Source organism: Macaca mulatta, chromosome 20, assembly GCF_049350105.2.
Source record: "Macaca mulatta isolate MMU2019108-1 chromosome 20, T2T-MMU8v2.0, whole genome shotgun sequence".
Classification (NCBI taxonomy): domain Eukaryota; kingdom Metazoa; phylum Chordata; class Mammalia; order Primates; family Cercopithecidae; genus Macaca; species Macaca mulatta.
Genome location: NC_133425.1, coordinates 75,120,952 through 75,144,389, shown reverse-complemented (window position 1 = coordinate 75,144,389; position 23,438 = coordinate 75,120,952). Strand labels below are relative to the sequence as shown.

At 43.1% G+C, this 23,438-nt stretch overlaps 2 long non-coding RNA genes across 4 annotated transcripts in view; one reads left to right on the top strand and one right to left on the bottom strand.

Annotated features, from left to right (window-relative positions):
• The window catches only part of LOC106995092 (uncharacterized), a 91,471-nt gene that overhangs the window by 31,158 nt on the left and 36,875 nt on the right, over positions 1-23,438 (top strand). For 2 of the 3 annotated variants that reach the window (XR_013412218.1, XR_013412219.1), the window contains exon 4: positions 19,218-19,336. This is a non-coding gene — a long non-coding RNA (uncharacterized LOC106995092). Of the gene's footprint in view, positions 1-16,549; positions 16,643-19,217; positions 19,337-23,438 lie in introns of all 3 variants that reach the window. The other variant, XR_013412217.1, reaches the window with a different exon arrangement.
• LOC114674429 (uncharacterized) lies at positions 10,520-22,378 on the bottom strand. Its single transcript, XR_013412220.1, has 3 exons — positions 22,076-22,378; positions 21,312-21,384; positions 10,520-11,568 (listed from the first exon to the last, which is right to left on the bottom strand). It is a non-coding gene; the product is annotated as an uncharacterized LOC114674429 (long non-coding RNA).

The following is a 23,438-nucleotide window of genomic DNA, read 5'->3' as shown; positions in this document are numbered from 1 at the left end:
TTTATGTTCAAAATGCAAACACTTACTGAAGACACAGTGCCTACAAGAGAATTCAAGATGGAGATATAAGAGAACCCAGAGGAATCAGGCAATGAGTGTGGTAGAACAATTAGAATAGCAGAAGAAATATTATAGTGAAAGAATCTCTTATTAGTCAGATAGTAGGAAAAAAAGGGGTCTGGCCTGCCCATTTTTTTTTCTTTTTTACAGTCTGAGTATGCCTCACCAGACACACTGTAGGCCACCCACAACAAGTATAATAGGCTGTCAGGCTAAAGAGAATCCCTTCTGGGAGGGATGAGTTGGACACCCAGACTTTTGCATATTGACTTATTCAGAGTAGAGATAAACAGGGATGTAGAAAGAGAATGTCCCCAGCCTCCACTGGGGAAAACTGGCCACTGAGCAACATAGACAAGAGGAAGGGGTAAAATCCAAGTATAACATGGGAAAGAAGATACTGCAGAACACGAAACCAGGAGGGGAGAGTTTGTGATGTCCGAGATTACTGCTCAGTGTAGTATGGCCTCAGGGTAAGGACTTTGTTTCATTTGCCTCGTGTCCTCTGCTGTCCAGCAAGATGTGCACACACAGCTGGGGCTCAGTTAGTGCTGAATGAATCAGTACATATGGCAGGAGGGGAGTCATCTTGATCCATGGCCCCTGCACCATGAATGCAGGGAGCCCAGAATTCCAGCAGCAAGGTGAGGGTGGAGGTGGTTGGGTGGGGGAGACAGAAACCCCCCAGTAGCCAGTGCTGTGTGCTGGAAGGAGAAGCCCTACATCTCTTTGCACTGCCCACAGGCACCCAATCAGCTGAGGGGCGAAGCCGTGTGCTCTGCACTAGAGCAGGAGAAAGGAGGAGAGGTAGCAGTGGTGGGATGTTCTCTCTCCAGGGGGGCTGAAACTGCCCAGACCCCGCTCAATCTCGTGCTGAACCAGACTATGTGGCTTTCCATCCCCTCTCCCTCCCACAAATAGATCCTTTTATTTGCCTTTCTTTTGGTTTTCTCAGAGTCAACTTGGACTCCCAGTGGTCAGTATGGGCTCACCAAGAAGTTAGTCTAACACTGTCACAGACTAGAGTTATGGCAAAGACTAAGGACCCATACTGAGTCCTCGTTATGTAGGAGACACTGTGCTAAGGGATGTACGTGTCTTCTCCAGTCTTCGTAATAACCAGAAAAGATGTTGTCCAAGTCCATGATGAATTGCATGAAGATCAGACAAGATTCACAGCTTGCTCAAGACAACCTCACTAATAAATTTGGTCTTTCTGGCTCTTAAATCTCCTCCTATAAAGCCGCGTGGGCATTCAGCCATTTTGACATTAGTTTTTGGGGCAGTGATGGGGTGATAATGATAGGGATGAGGAAGGTGACAATAATCATTTCTATTATTTTATCTTGATAATGTTGACATAATTATAGATGAGAAAACTGAGAGTCAGAGAGGTAAAGCATTTGCCCAAGATCACAGAGTTGGTAGATGAATCCTTAAAATGCACCAGAAAACTACTTAGAATTCGCCACACTACTGATACACAGACATAAGTACAGATTGAAGAGTGAGGGGTGATGGGTTGAGGTTTAAGGCATACATTTTTCCTCCTACACCCAACACGTTGCATTCAGACAACTTACTTGTTTTTATGCTAACCAGTAGATATGTTAGGTATGCTGTATGGCCTTACTGCAGCCATTTTTGGGGACTGTTTCCATGTCTATTTATCTTACTCCACCACCCTGGGATCTCATCATAGGGGATTGGAAGGGAATGAACAAGTCTGACCAGAGACCCAGCTTGGAGAAGATCCCTTGGCAGCAGAAAGTAAATCACAGTCATCTAATATCAGTTTTCATTTCTTATTGATCCTTTTTATTTTCCTTTTATAGAAGAGGAGCACCCCTGCAGTCTAGCTCATCAGTGGACCTTTAAAGGTTTCCTATTGATCTGTGAAACTATTGTCTCGGTCTGCATTATCCCTTTCAGAGACGCCCTTTGCTTTTGGGTCATGTTGTGTATTTAGCTTGCCTTCCCAACATGGCTTCTTTTCTGGGACATCTCCTGCCCAAGCTTACGGATTGATCTGACGTGGTGATGCTGCTGACACCTGTTTGGGGGCTCCAGGACGTCTTCAATCCTGAAAAGAATGGGGAATGTTGGTAGAGGGGTGAGGGTGTAGTGAGGACCCAATGGCCTCATTCCAAAGGAATAAAGTAAGATTAAAAACAAGAACTGTCCTTTAGTGAGCACTTTCTCCTTGCTTCAAGCTCACAACAACCAAGGGAGGAAAAGTTATACAGATGTAGAAACTGAGGCTGAGACATATGTAGTTGTTTGTGCAGACATACTCAGCTTTGAATCATTTTACCAGTAATTACCTGCATGTTGAAATAATTTGGCAAAGATTTCACAGAGCTTATCTATGAAATCCTTGTCTCTAAGATGAGAACCATGATAGAACATTCTAGAGGTGCTCTAAGGTTCCCATTAGGTGATATATCTGAGGCCCTTTATACAGTGTCCAGCACGGAGGGTGTCCCCAGTAGATACTTGATGAGTGAAAAGATACCTCTTTCAACGCATCTGCTTATAAAATTAATTTGTCTCCTCTACTCCCATCATTAGAGAGAAATCCATTATTCTTTCTAAAACTAACACTTCCCATGAAGTGTAGCTTCCAGATTATTTAAACAGAAAGATATTTGAAAATAGCTAGTTTAGTGCCTGGCATATAGTAGGTGCTCAATACATGTTGGTTATTTCATTTATTCTTCCACCCCTGGCTCCTGAGAAACTGTATGACTCCTGTCTCCAGCATCCTCAAATTTCCTTATCCTTTACCTTCAGACACAATCTTCCTCTCTAACACTCTTTTTTTCCTTTCCAACTTTTATTTTAGGTTTGGGGGATACAAGTACAGGTTTGTTACGTGGGTAAATTGCATGTTGCAGGGTTTTGGCATATAAATTATTTTGTCATCCATGTAATGAGCATGGTATTCAATGGTTAGTTTCTTGATCCTCATCCTTCTCCTGCTCTCCACCCTCAAGTGGGCCCTGGTATCCATTGTTCCCTTCTTTGTGTTCATGTGTACTCAATGTTTAGCTCCCACTTACAAATGAGAACATGTGGTATTTAATTTCTGTTCCAGCGTTAATTCACAAACACTCTTTATTAACCTCTCTCCCATATTTTTTTTTCAGCCGTACTCCTTGAGCCTTCATCAGCACAAGTTTTCTTCCTCGTGGCTCACTCCTTTCTTCTCAACTGCTAAGAATTGCCTCTGACTTCTCCTAAGCTCCTATTTCTTCAATGTTCTATTGACCTATTCGTTTCTTGACATTCATACTTATCTTTCTCAGCCTCTCTCTGGCTTTTTACAATGTTCATTATCCCCTCTTCCTTAAGAAAGTGCTGTCCTCTCTTGGCTTCTGGGTCATTTCATTAGTTCATTCATTTATTCACTCCACCATTTCTGTGTGCCTTTTTGTGCTATACAAGGCACCAGATTAGACATAGCGACTATTCAAGGAGTGTTGAGATACGATGGTATACTCTGGGCTTTCTTCTCCCTTCTGCCCTTCTGCCTTCTGTCCAACCCTAAAGGATCCTTTCATCCTCCCTACAGATGTCATCTTCTCTGCAAAGACATCCTAATCATCCTTAGACTGGGACATTTGTTTCTTTTTGTCTTCACTGTTTCTATTCATTCAGCTTACTTCAATCTTTGCCTATATCCCTTGGATTGAAATTCTCCAGTTTTACCCCCAACTCGCACTGTGCATTCCTTAGAGGTATGAAATAGGCAAGGCTTGATAAGTATCTACTGAGTTCAATGGAATATTGTCAGTAACTCGTTCGCTTTCTCCCTTGCTTACTCTTTTTTGTTCTGTTCCATAAACGGAGACATGGCTTGAGAAGTTTAATCTTTGTCTCTTCAGGCTCTTTAGGTGGTTTGTTTATTATAAAACAAGCTGTAAAAGACATATTCTGTTTATTTCATTAGGGCCTTCAGCTATTATCTTGTACACAACCATACAAATAGAAACCTGCCATTCTTTCTCACCTTGGCCTTCATTTTTCACGGTAGCACTCACATATGCTTTAACCAGGAATCTTCTTCACTCCAGTCAGTTGTGTCTTACATTCATTTCTCAAGGCTGCTATAACATATTATTACAAATTGGGTGGTTTAGAACAACAGAAGTTTATTCTCCTGTAGCTCTAGAGGCTGAAAGTCTGATATCAAGGTGTTGGCAGGGCCATGCTCCATCCAAAGTTTCTAGGAAACAATACATTCCATGCAACTCTCCAAGCAGCTGCTGGTGGCCAGAAATTCTTGGCATTCCTTGGCTTGTAGCCATATCACTCTGATATCTGCCCTTCTTACCTCTGTCTGTGTCTGTGTCTTTACAAGGACACTAGTCATTGGATATATGGATTTATTACCCACCCTAAATCAATATGACTTCATCTTAATTTCATTAAATCTGCAAAGACCCTATTTACACTTAATCTCACATTCTGAGGTTCTGGGAGGACGTGAATTTTGGGAGGATGCTACTCACTCTGGAGAGTCTTCAATCTATCTTGCTCCCAAAATCACATTACCCAGTCACTGTGTGGTTGTATCCTTCCAGGCCTCAAAAAGCTAAAACAACTTTATATGTCCCCACTTTCTTGACCACCGTAAGCTGCCTAAGCAGTCTGTTTTCCAGTCGTAGTGCACATTAACTTTAAGTGCTTAAAAGAATTATTACCCTGATAAACTATAAACTCCATGGGATAGAAGTCTATCTGCCCTTTTTATTCCCATTTCCAAGCATGCTGTGCAGCTTGTGTGTAGGTGTTCAACTGCTGTCTCTTGAATGAAGACACGGTGAGTTGAGCCTCAGTTTCAAGTCCTCTACCTGACTTTGAAGAGTCCTCTGTTACCTGTCACTGCACCATCTGCTTCTGTCAGCATTTGCTGAGCAAGAATTAGGTGCTCTCAATAAATACTTGTTGGTTGATTGATCAATCCATCAACCAGGTTTCCTGCTCTGAAGTATTTTTAATCTAGGTCTCCAGGGGGGTGAGGTAAGGGGCATGAGAGGGGTAAAAGATGGACAGTAGAGACACTTTATCAGCATTCTCACCTTAGAACTTCTGGGAATTGCCCAAGGTTTCAATTTGCCTGATAATCCACTTCTAGTCCTTCAAGGAGAAAGAAAAACAATGACCTTTGGAGCCATGGAATGTGAGGACCAGGACATGGACATGGAGATTCATATGAAGAATATAGTATGAATTTAGATTCACGTTTCTCTGCAGAGAATGTTGGAGAAAGGCAGAGTGCTGACTTATGTTGGAGAGATGCCAGTAACCTGTATTCTTACCTGGATCACCAATGGGTCTGTGTCAGTGAAGAAGGTTTGTGAAAGTTACACTGGAAGGCCTCACATCTTCTAATACACCCCACCTTGGTGTGACTTGCACCTGGGTCTTTAAAAAATGGTGTTCTAAGACTCTGGATGAAGTTGCCCCTAGAATGAAGGTGACACTACTGGAAGCAGCTGTTTCTGATGTAGCTGATCTTTCTGTCAGTTGGCTTCTGCAGAAAATGTTAATGTCTATCTAGGATGATTACAAAAAACAGAAAGAGCAGAGGAGAGGTTGGGGTACCAATCACTTTACTGTGGAATTCGGTCATAGGCCATCACAATTGTTACCCACACCTGAGTCAACTGCCTCCCCACCTCTACCCCAAGCTGATGTGCCCTGAAGCAATGAAGTTCAGACATCTAGTAAGGCAAAAGACATGTGCATCTACTGTTTTATTTTTCCATGATGGTTTTTCTTGTCTAAGTGTCCTAAGTCACCCATCCTCTTAGCACGTATTTTTTTCGGGGATTACAGAACTAAAGCTGGCTTTATTTTGTTTCAGTTCCCTTGCATCCATTTCAATAGAATCACTAATACCACTCATTTTCAGATTTTGTGTGCTTAATAGATTCAGAATATGAGGTCATGTGTCCAAAAAGATAATTATCATTCTGGGCAATGATTGAATGGTTTCATTGTCCTGAAAATATACTGCAGGCAAAAAGGACTTTTGTTATGGCATTACCTGATGTGTGTGTGATTCCCGAAACTTCACTGACTCAATTTGCCATTCTAGAATAACAAAAAGTTAACTTTGCTACAAGGAAAGTGGAATTTTAATAGCAGATCCATCTGTATTATCAGGAAATGCAAGCTATGCAAAAATTGTATTAACTACTAGTCTATCAGATCCTGGTGAGAGAGAGTTTATCACATGTGCCTATAAGTTACCTAATTTATTTATTTCCTAAATTCTCATCACTTGGAGCTGGAAGGATGAACAGCACCTCTCCTGGCTTTCTGTAGTAAGAACACTGGTTGACAACATTTCTTTCACAGCCTCTTTTACTTCCTGGAAGCAGAGAGGGCCCCAGCTTTGTGCTCTCCCAGTGGAATGTGGATGTGAACTAAGGTCACCATTCCCACAACTCTTTGAATCCCAAAAGGATTGACTGACACAAAGGATTCTGGGAAAGAATGTCCAGCTTCAGCCCAAAGCAGGAAATAGGAAATGCCAAGGACTAGGTGCATAGATTAAATGATGACGAGCAACCTAGAACTTTCCTTTTCAGTATTTCAACTCATCAAGGTCTGATTGCTGCTGAGCTCAACATGGACATGCCAAGAGTGGCCCCACTTAGAAGTCTGCCTCATCTGTGTGGCTGTGTGGCTCCCATATGGCTCCAGACTTCCCACTGCTCCTGACCTAAACACAGCAGCACCCAAGACAACAGGGCACCATGGACAGGGTTTATGTTACCATCTCTGGTCAAGCATGTTTCATTCTCTATTTGCTTTCTATCTCTTCAACATCCCCTTCATCTCTCATCATCAATCTGTGTCAATGTAGCATTAATCTTCAATAATAATCAAAGATGAGACCAATCAGTCAAAAGACTGGATGTAGAAACTCAAACTTTTGGGTGAGTGAACCTGGGTAAGTGACTGAACACCCCGCCGCACCCCCAAGCCTAAATGTCCTCCAATAGAAAACAGATAACAATACCCACCTGAAACAAGCTGTGATTCAAAATGCCTGTACCACATGCCATATTCCAGGGGCAGGGTGGGAAAACCGCCTCTGCTGCTGGAACTTTTGAACCATGTGCTCTCATTGCAATGATAATCCAAAGTAAAATTGACGAAGCATTTTCTGCAATATCCGGAAGACCCGTTAAAGAACTGCCATTGTATTTTAATGCCGGTTGCAAACAAAGTTTGCAAGATCTAATACTAATTTGATTGGCTGTACTAGTGAAAAAAGAATAAAAGGGAAATAAAGTTAAAATGATGCACTTCTGTCAAATCAATGCCAAATAACATCATGGTGCCCAGTGTAAATGGGGAGCAATGACGGGACACGTGAGTCATCAAACCACGTGTAGGCATGGTGAATGGAAATGTACCTGTACAGCAGCGTTCAATACTGCTTTGGTGTAGTAAGTTTTGAATCAGTTTCATCAAAACTATATCATCTGTTGCATTTAAGTAAAATGTATATAGCTTTGTTTGCATTAAATGTATTAATTTATTTTGTTTTATAGTTTCTTAGCAGCAATAAGCATTGGGAGGTAAAACAGAATTTTACTTTCCAAATATTTTTTAGAAACATCATACTAAAAATATCAGATTTTTTTCTGTACTTTCAGTGGATTCTGTGCATAACTAAATTGGAGAAGCATTCTAATAACGTACTTGAACTTCTCCATAGTAAATGACCCATAGAAGATACATAAGAAATGATGAGTTTTCTTTTTGGAGGTGTGTGTAATAGTGGTGTATCTTCAGCATGGTGAAGGATAGGAAGAATAAAAAAATAATGAATAGTCATAAATCTGTCTATTCATCACTTTTTATGTGCACCTGGTAATATGCTAAGGATATTGCTTAGATTGCCTTTCTAATCTTCATAACTATTTGAAGACACAGGATATTCCCCACTGTATTACATTGCCTTCCTGCCTTCAAGGATCTGACAGTCTACTCAGGAAATGACTCACGTGTAGAAATCATTCATTTGAGGTTACGAATGTTAAATGCTAAAAGAAAGGTGTGTGAGAGCTTTAAGAAGAGAGGGATCTGTCAGGGGGGGTTGTCTGGAAGGTTTCATGAATTGAGGGTCAGATATGGATTGACAGCATTGCAGGAATGTTCCGTCTGTCCCTCCAGACTCACTGTTCCCCTTCTGCATCCTCCTCTGGAACCCCGGGAAGCACCTTTCATAGATGATAGCAACAGTTTCTCTTGCCAACTACATGGCTTCCCTTTGGGCTCCACCAAAGGGACGGCATCTTCTTGTTCCATGGAAGCGTGGAAAAAAGTTTTCTCCTTCTAGAGGTCATCTTCTTCTGGAAGTCTCTTAGTGGGTTTCATAGTCAGATCACTAGTGGGACTGGATGTCTAGAACGGAGGGCCCCGTGAGGGTTCCAGAGCAGTTTCAAAATGACTTGCATGGTGTTGCTTTTCATACATTTAGCCTCCCAGCTGCATGGCAGGCAGAGGGGTATCCATTGGTGTCCCCTCAGGAAATGCAGCTTTATCATGATAGTGTAACATGGGCACATAAGATAGCTGCCTGCCAATATCAGAAAGTTGGGTGAAATCAATCAGAGGAGAAGCCAAGCCAAGATCTTGGCAAAAGCATGAGGAGGACACAGGAGGGTGGGAAGACAGAGGTCGGGCTATTTATTCCTTGGTATCCCCCTTCTTGACAAGTTGGCTGTTCTCTCTACTGAAAGCCAGAAGCTGGGTGGGAATGTACCTCCTCAACCCCTATCCATGCTACTGTTCGTTATTTATTCCTCAAGTCCTGCCCTCACCTCAGTTACATACCCCTTTAGTAAACTCTCCTCCCACCACCCAGGTTTTGTAGGTATCTGTTTTCCTCTAGCCACTGCCTGATACACAGAGGGATGGATTCTGTGCATAACTAAATTGGAGAAGCATTCTAATAACGTACTTGAACTTATGTTCAAGTAAGTTGAACTTACCTGGTATGGGACTCCATACCAGGGATCTCAGGTGGGCAGTGGGTGGGGGCTCATCTAGGCAGGTACAAGGTGTATGTTAAGGTGCAAAGGATGGTGAACACCGAATAAAAATAATAATTACTAGTATTGGCGTTTGCAAGCCCGCTTTTACCTAACTAGAAACTGGGATCTTTAGCTCCATAATTTTGAATCCTGGAGAGACCAGAGCATTGCCACTTCCACTTTCCACAAGAGGAAACAGAGTCACTGTTTAGGCCTAAGGTAGTTTAGCTATTAAATGGCAAGGTCAAAATTCAACTGAGGTTCTATCTAATTCTGTCTCTGGATGCTCATTCAGACTTCTGTCAGCCTCTCAGTGACAGAAATAGTCTGATGAGAATAAGATCAATACTGGGCTCAAGTACCCAAGTAAGTATCCCAGTCTCTGTTGAGGGGACTCAAATGGAAGAAAAGACCTTATGCCCGCCTACCCTTAGATCACAAGTGTCTGCTCTCAGGCCACCCCTTAGAGGAAGGGCTAGTGGAGCCATCTCTTTTGTACAAGGGACTTCCTTGAGCTCCTTTAAAGTGTAGAAAGCACCCCACCATGTTAACTGGAATGCCCTTTCCAAGTGCAGCCAGAATCAGACTTTAGAAATTCTCTGGGCTTCTCTGGGTTAATAACTGTCCATCTTGCACCTGGCTGGCCTGCACGGCTCTGGGCCCTGAACTCTGGCCAGCAGCTATATCTGAGCTGAGGCCCACCTGCTCCTTGGAGAGCTGAAGCCTCCAGAATGAGCACACATTAATGTGATTTCCTTGTGGTTAGGATGCTGAAAAGGCCTAGTGTGGCTCTAGGAGAAAATCATGGCATCAGGCATGCAGACCTGGCAAAGGATGTGCTGGAAAACCTGGCAGTGTGACAAACTTTAAGAGAAGGGAAGAACTTGCATCAATAAAGTTTATTGCATTTTTAAATGTTTTCTTTAGATGTTTGTTATTAAATTTCTGGGAAAGATAGTACAGTTTAGTGAAGGGGGTGAAAAACACAGTCCCCCATCTTGAGTATAGCCTAGGAATTTTTTTCTATATTTCTGTATAAATGTGTATACACATTTTTTATTGTAAAAGTGTACATCCTGTTTATTTAAAGTGGGGTCCATGGACTGGTAGCCCTGGAATCACTTGAGAGTGCACTGGAAATGTGTAATCTTGTGCTGACCCCAGATTTGTCAAATGATAGTTTTAGCAAGATCTTTAGGTGGTGGAAGGGCACAAAGACTATAAAGCTGAACAGTGTCCAATGGTGTGAATGTGCCATGAATAATTTCATTAATCTCCTTTTAGCTTAAAAAAAATGCTTTGTCTAAATTTTCATGATCACATGCTACAATATAGTGAAAAATGCTACAAAATAGTTTTTTGCATTCAACTTAGTACAAACAATGATGACGGTGATCACCATTATTACTATGATTTATTGAGTGCTAATTACATGCTAGGTCCTGTGATGAAAGCTTTACAAGAATTATCTCATCTCCTCCTTATCAGGGCCTCCTACAAAGGGGCTATCTCTCATTTAGAAGTGATGTTACAGAGGCATATTTTAAATAAAGTATTTCAAATAATTATGATATTTTAAATATTGATATTACTATAACTGATGATAATGGTGATAGCCCATATTGGTCACACGCTACAGAGACTGTATTAACTGCTTTATGTTCATTTTCTAAATCTGAACTTCAAAGGCTGAAGAGGCGAGTGTTATTATTAACCCTCTTAAAATCGAGGTAAACAAGCTCAGAGGTTAAAAATCTTGTCTGAGGTCACATCTCAAGATCACAGTAGAATCCCAATCTGGACGTGGACTTGCTGGGCTCCTCCACTCTCAGTCATCATGGTTCAGGAAGAGGAATGTGCTAATTTGCTTTCAGTTCTTCAGTGCATTATTGGGACCTCACCTCTCTGTCACTGTTGAGCTCGTAAGCAGGCCGTTCTTCTCCCAAATCCTTTGTGTGTGAATAGAGAAGGGGATTCACCCACCGCACTGCCTCCTTCGGGGGATGGGCTGAGAGAACAGAGGATTTGTTCCTAATCACAGATCTACACAGCAGAGCTGCAGGCATCGGAATCCTCAGACATTCAGACTGGCCAGCCCGTGTGGCAAATATCCCAGGACTTTGCAGGGAACAATGGGCAATGAACTGCAGGTGACCCGACCTGCTAATCGCTCCCTGATTACCAGCTAATCAGTGCCTTGTTTGGGACGCTGAATCCCAATTCCCTTTGGACTGGGCTGGGCCTTGGCAGACAGTCACCTGGTTAATGTGGCAGGGGCGAGGCAGAGGGTCATGTGCTCCAGTGCACGGAGTGGCCAAAGGCCGCCTTTGGGGAAGTGGTCACAGGGTCTGTCTCTCCCTCTGATCCTGGGCAACTACAACATTTGTCAACAACATGGAAGTGAAGCGAGGTGGAGAAGTAAAGGCCAGTGCCTCTTTCCTGAAGCCTATGGAAAAAAACAAATGAATTGACTTTTAAAGGCACAGAGAAAACAGAAGTGTTCTTTTTTCAGAATTTCTCAAAAGAAGATATTATATGGAAGGTTGAATTCACCACCACCAAGACCCCCACAGCTACCACCTCCATAATCAATATCATCACCACCTCATCACTGTTATCACTTCTACTGTCATGGGAACCACCACCCCACCCCCACCCTCACCACCACCACCACCTCCACCACTACCACCACCACTACCATCATCATTACCATCACCACCACCAGCAACAACCCTGCTATTTCCACCAGCACTCCACCACCACCACACCACTACCACCACAGTTGCCGTCCCCTCCCTTACCATCGCCTCTACCACCACCACGACCATTACCACCACCACCATCACCATCATGATCATCATCCCTCTCCCACCACCACCACCATCACCATCATCATCACCACTGCTGCCACCATTACCACTCCCTCCCCACCATCACCACCTCCACCACCATCACCGCATCCCCACCTCCACCATCACCACCACCAACACCATCATCACCATGCCCTTCCCACACCTCCCACCAATACCATCTCCATCACCACCACTACCACCACCACCACCATCACTACTATCACCATCACCACTACTGTCACCATCACCCCACCCCCTCCTCCCATCACCACCTCCACCACCATCCCCACCTCCACCATCACCACCACCAACACCATCATCACCATGCCCTTCCCACACTTCCCACCAACACCATCTCCATCACCACCACTACCACCACCACCACCATCACTATCACCATCATCATCACCACTACTGTCACCATTACCCCACCCCCTCCCCACCATCACCACCTCCACCATCACCCCACCCCCACCATCACCACCACCAACACCATCATCACCATGCCCTTCCCACACCTCCCATCAACACCATCTCCATCACCACCACTACCACCACCACCACCACCATCACTACTATCACCATCACCATCACCACTACTGTCACCATCACCCCACCCCCTCCTCCCATCACCACCTCCACCACCATCACCCCATTCCCACCTCCACCATCACCACCACCAACACCATCATCACCATGCCCTTCCCACACTTCCCACCAACACCATCTCCATCACCACCACTACCACCACCACCACCATCACTATCACCATCAACATCACCACTACTGTCACCATTACCCCACCCCCTCCCCACCATCACCACCTCCACCATCACCCCACCCCCACCTCCACCATCACCACCACCAACACCATCATCACCATGCCCTTCCCACACCTCCCATCAACACCATCTCCATCACCACCACTACCACCACCACCACCATCACTATCACCATCAACATCACCACTACTGTCACCATTACCCCACCCCCTCCCCACCATCACCACCTCCACCATCACCCCACCCCCACCTCCACCATCACCACCACCAACACCATCATCACCATGCCCTTCCCACACCTCCCATCAACACCATCTCCATCACCACCACTACCACCACCACCACCATCACTACTACTATCACCATCATCATCACCACTACTGTCACCATTACCCCACCCCCTCCCCACCATCACCACCTCCACCATCACCCCACCCCCACCTCCACCATCACCACCACCAACACCATCATCACCATGCCCTTCCCACACCTCCCATCAACATCATCTCCATCACCACCACTACCACCACCACCACCATCATTACTTCTGGCCCTGCTGCCACACCACCACCACCACCATAGCTGTCACTACCACTACCAACACTGCCATCACTGCTAAACCATTGCTACCACCATTATCACTATTATCACCACCCACACCACCACCACCAGCACCACTGCTACCACCACCAACACCATCACACCACTACGAGGACCACCACCTTCACCAATTACTTATCATCATTAGTATCACCACTGCCAAGAACAATGAAAACAACACCATCACTGCTGTTCCCACCACCATAACACCACCACAATAGCTGCCACGCCTAACTCACATGGCCATATTCCAAGAAAGCAGTTTACAGTAGTATTTTTAAAACACTGATTTGAGAGTCAGACCAATTTAGGATCTATTCCAAGAAGTACTAGTTGTTTGAGTTTAAATAATTAATTAACCTTTGAAACTTAATTCCCCCAAATAAAAAAATAGAAACAGTAATAGAGCCAGCTGATAGGAATGTGGTTCAGACCAAACAGTTATCACAATGTTTGACCGGTAACTCAACGAAAGTTCACTATCTTTATTATCAGTATTTCCGCCCCAACTCCTTTTTAATACACAGCTGCTCCCCTAGCATTTTTGCTTGAAAATGGGTGAGGAAAGGACAATTTATCCCTTTATTTCTAAATCTCATGGGACCCCCTAGGCTGCCTGACATCCCTTAGAAGGGGTCTGGTCATAGCAGTATGGGTTGAAGAAAGTTTCAGATTTGGAACTCAGCTGTCTGGATTTGAATCCAGATCTGCTTTTTAAAATCTATCGGGCCTTCAAAATGTGTCTGTCCTCTCGGAGACTTCCTCTTCTAAAAAATGGGGAGTCATATCTTTTCCTTGAAGCATCTGGGGAGGATTCCATGAGATAAGATAGAGAAAAGCCCCAGGAGATGATGGGCAGAGAGTGGGTACTCAATGCATGGAGTTGACTTTGATGTGCTGATATTTCAGTTTTGAATAAATAATTATAAGGAAGTGAAAAACGTACACACTGCTCTAGAGAACCTTCTACTGGGGAATAAAATCCAGTCTTTCTCTCTTCCAGATGGAGCTGAGCCTGGCTCTCTAACCGGTTCTCTGGGTGTACTGCAAAGGTCTAATAAAAGGCACCTTTGCCCAGTTGCTTCAATTCTAGGAAGCTGTTCAATGTTTGACTATATTTCTCCATACTCATTTGAAAATGGTTCATCAGGTTAGTTCAGTTGAATTATTGCTCCTTGGGAGTTTTCCAAACCCTGGATTTCCTTCGGAGAGAGCTAGATTCGATTCCATTCTGGGAATCCAGCTCCTTGCCCCTCTCTGTGACCCCTGGTCGCAAATGCAGTAAAAATATCCTGCCGCCTCCTGCACTGAGAGAGGACTCCCTGGCCTCCTGCTTAGAGATGGAATCTCATCTCTTGGGAGTTTCAGAGCAAGAACGTTAGACAAGCTGTCTGTTTTCCTTCTTCATTTCTACAGTTTGGTCACCGACATTTTGGTAGCAGATAGTAGCAATAATGGGTACTCCTAAAAGTATATATATGGTAAGAAGAAGAAAGGGAAAAAATATCATTCTATCCAATCACATTTGTCTCCTCCATACCCCGTATGAAGTGTTACTCAGTAGATTTTGTTAAACAAACCACGGTGAAAGAACTTTCAGTACAATTCCATCCATTCAGTACAATTCCATCACTTAGCACAGACTACATATCAGGGAGTCAAGGGAGACAGGGAAGAATTCTGAACCCACATAAACAAACTCCTTAGAATCAACTTTAGCAAATGCAGCACCTGGCTAGGGCAATTCTCGAATCTCCTAAGGAACACCAGGACAGGTAGACTGTTAGCCAGAATGTTAGACTGTTAGACTGTTAGCATGAAACACATGCAGTGTTTCATGTTCTGAGTTTTCTTTCTTGTGAAAGTCTAGATTCCACTACCCAGTGAGAAAGAAAGGATGCAGGAAAGAAAATTTATTAGCAGATTGTCCACAAAGTCTGTTTCGAATAGTTTCAAATTTCACTCCCATCTCCACGGTCTTGAGTCTTTTGTCAGGGTGGACTGACCCTTTTAATTCTCCACCTACCTGTGGATAGAATCTAAACTCTTCTTTGTGCCAGTTGCTACATCAAAGGTTTTACTGCCATTTAATTCTCCAAGCAACCCTGATTGCTTGCCTTTTCTTATTTTTTCACCCAGTACTGCATTTTCAAAAAACTTCACATACTGCTAATTAGTGATTCCAGATAATTGTCTCTAACTACTGCATGGTAATCCATAAAGGGCAGCTCTTCAATTTACTTTCCCATTTCTGCAGCTAAGGACCCCCTGGTTGCCTCTCTGGCCCAGCAATCACAGGTCTTGGCTGCATGAAATCCTCTTAGATTCCCTCTTCTGGACCCAAGTGAGGATTCTTTGGGATATTCTGAAAGGGAACTACTGATTCTAATGTACATAGATGCTCAATTTTTGTGAGTTTATTCTTTAGATCGGTTTCACTTCTATAATCCTAAGAACTGGACATGAAGAGTCGTGTGTTCTCACATCTTAGACCTGGCATTATCCAGCTTTCCCATTTTTACCAATCTGATGAGTAGAAACTTATAACTCATTGAATTTGGTTTGCTTTTCCCTGATTTTGAGCTTTGTATAATTATGTGAACCATTTGGATTTTTACCTCTGTGATTTACCTGTCATATTCTTTGCCTCTGTTTATTTTTGCTTGTTTGTTTCTTTTTTTACTTTTATTTTTATTTTTGAGATGGATTCTCGCTCTGACGCCCAGGCTGGAGTGCAGTGGTGTGATCCTGGCTCACTGCAACCTCCGCCTCCCGGGTTCAGGCAGTTCTCCTGCCTCAGCCTCCTGAGTAGCTGGGACTACAGGCACCCACCACCACACCCAGATAATTTTTGTAGTTTTAGTAGAAATGGGATTTCACCATGTTGGCCAGGCTGATCTCAAACTCCTGACCTCAGGTGATCCGCCCGCCTCGGCCTGGGGGTACAGGTGTGAGCCACCGAGCCCAGCCCTTTTTTTGTTTTGTTTTGTTTTGTTTTGTTTTGTTTTGTTTTGTTTTAAAGAGACAGGGTTTTACTCTGCTGCCCTGGCTGGAGTGTATGGTGTGATGCTAGTTCACTGTAGCCTTGAACTCCTGGGCTCAAGCGATCCTCCAACCTCAGCCTCCTCAAGTAGCTACGACTACAGGTGCACACCACTACATCTGGCTAATCTTTTTATTTTTATTTTTGTAGAGACTAGATTTCACTATGCAGCTCAGGCTGATTCTGACCTCCTGGTCTCAAGTAATCCTCCCACCTTGGCCTCCTGAAGTGCTAGGATTGCAGGTATGAACTGCCATACCCAGCCCTTTGCCCCGTTTCTGATGGATTTTATGATCCTTTTCTTGTTAACTTACAGGTTACTCTCATATATCCTATATTGGTTGTTAGTCAGTTGTAAATGTTGCACATATTGTGTTTCAATTTTTTAATTTTTAACTTCATCTTTACAATTTTTCATTAAAAAGAAATCCTCAACTTTGGTGTCATCAAACACTTCATTTTTTTTTTTTTTTTTTTTGCTTTATATTTGGTAATTTTAGGTCTTCTTTAGAAAGTTTCTCCCCACCTCTACATTGTAAAAACACTCTTCTAAATTTTCTTTTGTTAACCATTTAAGCTTTCCTCTCATACTGGATATCATATGCATCTGGAGTCCACCTTCGTGTACTATAGAAATATAGATGTTATTGGGCCAGGCGCGGTGGCTCACGCCTGTAATCCCAGCACTTTGGGAGGCCGAGGTGGGCAGATCACAGTTCAGGAGATCGAGACCATCCTGGCTAACACGGTGAAACCCCATCTCTACTAAAAATACAAAAAAATTAGCCGGGTGCGGTGGCGGCGCCTGTAGTCCCAGCTACTCGGGAGACTGAGGCAGGAGAATGGCGTGAACCCGGGAGGCGGAACTCGCAGTGAGCCGAGATCGCGCCAGTACACCCCAGCCTGGGCGACAGAGCGAGACTCCGTCTCAAAAAAAAAAAAAAGAAAGAAAAAAATATAGATGTTATTCTTCTCCATATGGTGAACCAGTTTCTCAATACCATCTACTAAATAATCTAACCATTCCCTATGATTTTTAAACCATGTTAAACATGTTTCAAGTCCTCATTTATAAGGAGGCCTGTCTTCTAGGCCTCTGTTCTGTTCACTGGTCTCTGTTCTCAAGCCAGAAGCAGACCAATTTTACGATGATGGTTTTGTACAGGTCAGCATTTTGTAGGATAAGCCCCTCCTCCATATTCCTCTTCTTCACAGTTGGCCTAGCTCTCTTGGGGGACTTTACTCTTCTGTATCCATTTTAGCATTAATTTTTCTGTGTTCTACAACAATAAATTTTTTAAAACACGTCCAGCTGGAGTTTTTTGTTTTGTTTTGTTTTGTTTTTGCAATTGCATTGCGTTGCATTTTCTTTTCATCCTTTAAATAAAACAAGACGTTTTTCTTCAGGTGTTTTTCAGGTGTAAGCTGAGTCTTTGAGACATGCTCTCATTTCACATTGTAAGTCAAGGTGAAGGGTGTAACTCCAGTGAGGAACACTGGAGCTCTTCTCCAGACCAGCACTGTCCCACGGCATCCAGAGAAGCGTTAGCTTTGGTGCTGGGTTGGGATAGTTCTGTTAATGCCTGATTCCCTTCTTGAGTAATGACTCTGCTCAGGAAACTGTGCCTCAGGGCTCAGATTTCCCCCCATTTAAACTTGTGGCTTCTTGGCCTGGAGCTTGTTCCCTTCCCAAAATGTTTGTTAGTGCAGTGGCTTTTTATGGCACTTTATGGAAAAATTAAGGGGTGGGGGTGATGACCGTATTCTGCAAATCAGCCCGTCTTTAACCTTCGTTTACTGGAATTTGAGTCCTCTGCATACCTTGTTAGCAGAAAAAACTTCAAATATATTTTTTTCCATCCAAGCTCACAATTGGAATGTTCTTTACCTCTTAACTCAGGCCAGGACAAATGTGGCCCAGGTTCTGAAAAACAGCCTCTTCTTTAAAAGGGTTGTACAGCAGCCTTTGCACAACATTTACGACTGCAGTTATCTACACGTGGATCTGGAGGGGGCCTGGCCTGTGAGAATCAGAAGACAGAGGCCACTTGATCCTGCAAATTGCTCAGGCGGGCAGTGTTGGTGAACTCACCCGTCACTCCCCTGAGCCCCTTTCCAGCTTTAAAATCTTTCCTGGGAAACTATTGGATTAGAAAGGAGCCCTTCAGATGGTGGCAGTTTCTCTGCTTCTGGAAAAGGGGCTTAGGAGACTTAAGATACAACCTAGTCTCAGATAAAGGGCGGGAAGTCAGAGCTATTGGCTGTGGTACTAGCAGAGGAACAAAGGCCAAAACAAGGTCTTCCAGACATGTCATGTTTTTCTTAGAACTAGGGCCTATATTACACACAAATTTGAGATTATCTCCGACATTTATCTAAAATTAACTGTGGTTTTCAAATGAAAAACATTTAGGGGAGGATCAGATAAGAAGGAGGCCTATTTATAATACTTGCCACAGGGAGGAAAAGGGAAGAGAAAAAGCAAGAGCGAGAACAAGAGTGAGAGCAAGAAAGAGAGAACGAGAGAGATCCTTAAAATGATACTAAACATTCTTGCGACACCATAAGCCATAACTCTGACTCTCTTTCCCTGCCTTTTATGAATAACGGAAAAGAGAACTTTTATCCTGATCCACCGTAGTTTCTTAGAGAAAATCCCGCTCCCAACTAGAATGCTGGATTTCCATCTCATTCTGGATGTAGCCGGAATTGGGTTACAATCATTCTGAACCACTGAGTGTGACACAAGTCAAAATCTTTGTTCCTAGAGATTGAGATATTAGTCAGTGATGTCTGGCTCTGAAATGGTTATTTATAGATTGGAACGACCTGGAGCAGCCAGCAGAGTGACAAATGAGGAAGAGGACAGAATCCAGCTGAAGAAGCTCCGGAAGATACCATTTGAAGTCTGAGTGCTTGAACTCGCAAAGAAAGCACGTGAGTACACACTAGCACTTGAGCTCTTCATTTTAAACAGAATAAAGAATATACTGCTAGTATTGTCATTTTACAGATAGGGAAATTGAGACTCAACAAGGCTACCTGGATAGAAAGAAAATGAGCCAGAATTTCAAGCAAGCCTGAGCTTAGAATCTACACCTTTTTTTTTTTTTTTGAAACAGGGTCTTACTTCGTCACCCAGGCTGGAGTTCAGTGGTATTAGGTTGGTACAAAAGTAATTACGGTCTTTGCCGTTTAAAACTAGAGCCTGAAACTGCAATTAATTTTTCACCAACCTAATGCACTTACCAGAGCTCACTTAAGCCTTGACCTCCTGGGCTCAAGTGATTCTCCCACCTCAGCCTCCCAAGTGGCTGGGACTATAAGCAGGCATCACCCTGCCCACCTGCCCAGCTAGCTTTGTGTGTGTATGTGTGTGGAGACAGGGTTTTGCCATGTTGTCCAGGCTGGTCTTTAACTCCTGAGCTCAAACTATCCTTCTGCCCTGGCCTCCCAAAATTCTGGGATTACAGGCATGAGCCACTGTACCCGGCCCAGAACCTATGCTCCTAACTTCCACACCAATTGACCTTGATTCAGTCATTTTCATTTCTATAGTACTTGGCATAATTTCACTTTGCACACAGTATCTATAGATAATCATTCCAGGGCAAAGACAGAAAGATCTAGGCCTGTGTGTGTTGAGGGAGGGATGTATTCAAAAGAGAAACTCCTTGAGGACAGCAGCAACAACCGTTCAAATAAGACACCATCTATGGAGCACACAGTGTGTGACTGCCGCTGCATGCTACTGCATATAATCGTCATAAGATAATTTATGTTATTACATGTGTATTACTGCATGTAATCTTCACGTGTTATTGCCTCTAACAAGTTATGTATTTACATATAGTCTCATAACTGTGTATAGAAGGCCATTTTAGAGATGGAAAACTGAGGCTCAGAAGCAGTAATTGTCTTGTTAGTCAGATTTAGCCAGGGTTTGGACTGTGAAATGCAGAGGACCACTTACTTTTCACTACACCATAAATGCTCCTCACCACTGAGGCATGTCAAATACCAAATATCTCCAGGAACCTTAGGCTACGTCTCCATTGTTTTTGCCTTTTTCCCCCCTAGGCACAGGTTGGCAAAGAACAAATGATCCCAAACACCAAACAGCCCAGTTGGAAACATTTAACCCACATACTTTCAGACTTTCTGGCATGGACCAACCTCTTGTCTTACCTTTGTTCCTGGCCAGAAAGAAATGGCATAAAAAGATGGACAGTTTTTGTAACCCCTTTGAGCTCTAAACCATGTTTCCTGTGCACATAGCAGATCTTACAGAAACCAAGCACTTCTTTTAGGCATCTATATTCTTAATGCCCTAAGTCAAGTGCCCAGATGGTTAAGACAACTGTACCAACAGAAACATTTTTTAAAAAATATCCTAACACAACATGAAGTGACCATCACGAATTCAAAGAAGCAGGCATATTTCTTAAAGGTTGAAAAGAGGTGAGTCTTTCACAAGATGCTAGCTCAAGGCCATATTTGCACAAGTATAGTCATTCCTCTAGCAAGGTTTTGTTTATCTGGCCATTAAAAAAAAATTAAAACAACTTTTACTTTCGGCTGTTTGAACAAGGACTGTTTTTCCAGCTGTGCAGTCTAAGGAGGATACAAGTGGCCTGGTTTGGTTATATTTTTTCCAGAATAGGAGGAAAGTTTCCTACACAATTCTGCTCGGGCTAAACTGCATACAGAGCAGTTTATTTATACTGTTTTCTCGCACACCTGTTTGGATATGGGCTATTTTCTGGTATTTAAACATACCATTTCTTGCCAATTGCTTTATCTTCAGAGTCCTATGGTTTGGCTGCAAATGTTTCTTATTAACTCAGAAAGAAACACCAATTCCTCCACGAACATTATTAGTGAGGACTAAGATAACTGAATTGTTACTTACTTCAAACGTGTTATCACTGAAGAACTTTATCCCAGAAATCCTTTTGAAATAAGGTAGAGGCCATTTCACTATGCTTAAAGGGAAAAAAAGGAGTAACGAAGCCTTTTTGGAAGACAATCCTTTAATAAAACATCGTTTTTCTTTAAAAAGAAATAAAAAAGCCACCTGCTTATTTTGAGCTAGTATGTTGCGATGGAAGGAAAACATTGCCATTCTAGTCTGTAATGGGCTATTTTACCCACTAAGGAAGCGCTGGGATGCACAGATGGCAGCCTGAGAATTTGGGTGAAAGCCCTGACTCCACTCACATGACCTTCTCTGAATCACTTAAACTCTAGGTACTTCTCTTATTTTATCAGTAAAACGTGGGTCGTAATAGCTATCTGGTAACTAGATCATTTAAATCGACCCGTAGATATTAAATAGCTATGATAGGATAAAGCTTGGTCTAGGCCCTGGGGTACGGAGATGAATGAGACAAAATCTTTATATCTAGAAATTCACAGTCCATAATCCTGTACATAGTAGGCCTCTCTTCTATGTTAGGGGAACCTGACATTTATGTGTAGATTCATTAGTAGCTAACTATAAAGTCAAAACTGAACCTGTAGAGTTGAAATCTAACTGTTTATGTGAAGGGGTTAGTTTTATCTTGCAGCTAAAAAAGCAGACTAAAATGCTAACGTAACAAACTCTATTAGTTATCAATAGCTGTGTTACAATCCATCCCCAAAGTGTAGTGGTTTAAAAAAATAGGCACTTACTGCTCACAGTTTCTGTAAGTCAGAGCCCTTGGGTCGTTCAGTTGGATGCCTCTGCCTTAAGGTCTTTCCATAGGCTGCAATTTGTTTGCTGGCCAGGGCTGCAGTCTCATCTGAAGGTTCAACTAAATGGAGATCTTCTTCCAAGCACAATCAAATAGCTGTTGGCATTATTCAGTCTTGTAGAGGCTGCTGTACTGAGCACCTTAGTTCCTGGCTGGCTGTTGGCTGGAAGGCATTCCCTCAGTTTCTTGACATGTGTGCCTCTCCATAGGGCAGTACATAAAAAGGCAGCTAGTTTCCCTGAATAAGAGGGAGTGAGCAAAAACGAAACCACATTCTCTCTGTAACCTAATTTTAGAAGTGACATTTCATCACTTTTTCAATCATCTGTTTACCTGAAGAGAGCCAGAATATCCAGCCCACACTCACGGGGAGTAGATTACACAAAGACAGGACTATTGCAAAGCAGTGATATCTGGGGCCATCTTAGCAGCTGCTTACCATACAAATAGAAGCTACAATGGGTAAAGATCCAACAGCAGCCTCGACCTTATCTCATTATAATGGGTTTGGTTCCATAGAGTATCCACTTTCTGACACAGCAGGGCAGCCCCCTCCACATCTCCACGAGAAACTTCTGTTTCACTTGCAGGGCAAATCTTCTGAGACATAACCACAATGGCCTTCCCTGAAACCGTTTCATGGAGGTTTCTCCAAAGAGGAGCTATCTCTACACCTAGCAGCTCCCATCATATCCTGAGATGATGGCACTGGGATAACACAGCCCCAGGCCTAACGGTCCTAGGAGTCTTCTTCTTTTCCTCTCCCTTCAACATGGATCTCTTTTATTTTTGAAGCCTCAGTTGTGAAATAGAAAGACTGGACAACTCTTACCACATGGAGTTGCGAGGATTAAATAAGAGAAGCAGTTAACAGAAGTGCATATTGTGTATTTCAGATTGTAGGTCCACTATAAAACTCACCCCTGCTTTCTGGATTTTAGAATGTTTCCAGAAAGACAAATAATCACTGCTCGATAACATGATTATGAGACAAATAATCCTAAGGCAGAAATACGAGCAGGGATTATATGGGCCAATCCAAATGAATGTTGGCTGTAACCTCACATCAGGAGTCTGAAAGTCTGCTATGGTGCCAGACAACCTTCAGTTGCTTGATTTTGGAGTAATGGGGAGTGGGCAAAAGGTAATGTTCCAAAGAAGGCCAGTGTGGCCAGGGCTTGGCACTGGGGGCTCAGAGCAGTAATAAATCATCAACAATTACAAAAGTATTGTCTTCAGTGTTTTAACTGGTAAGCATACAGTGAGGTGTAGAGTTTTACTGATTGCCATCAGCTCTGAGA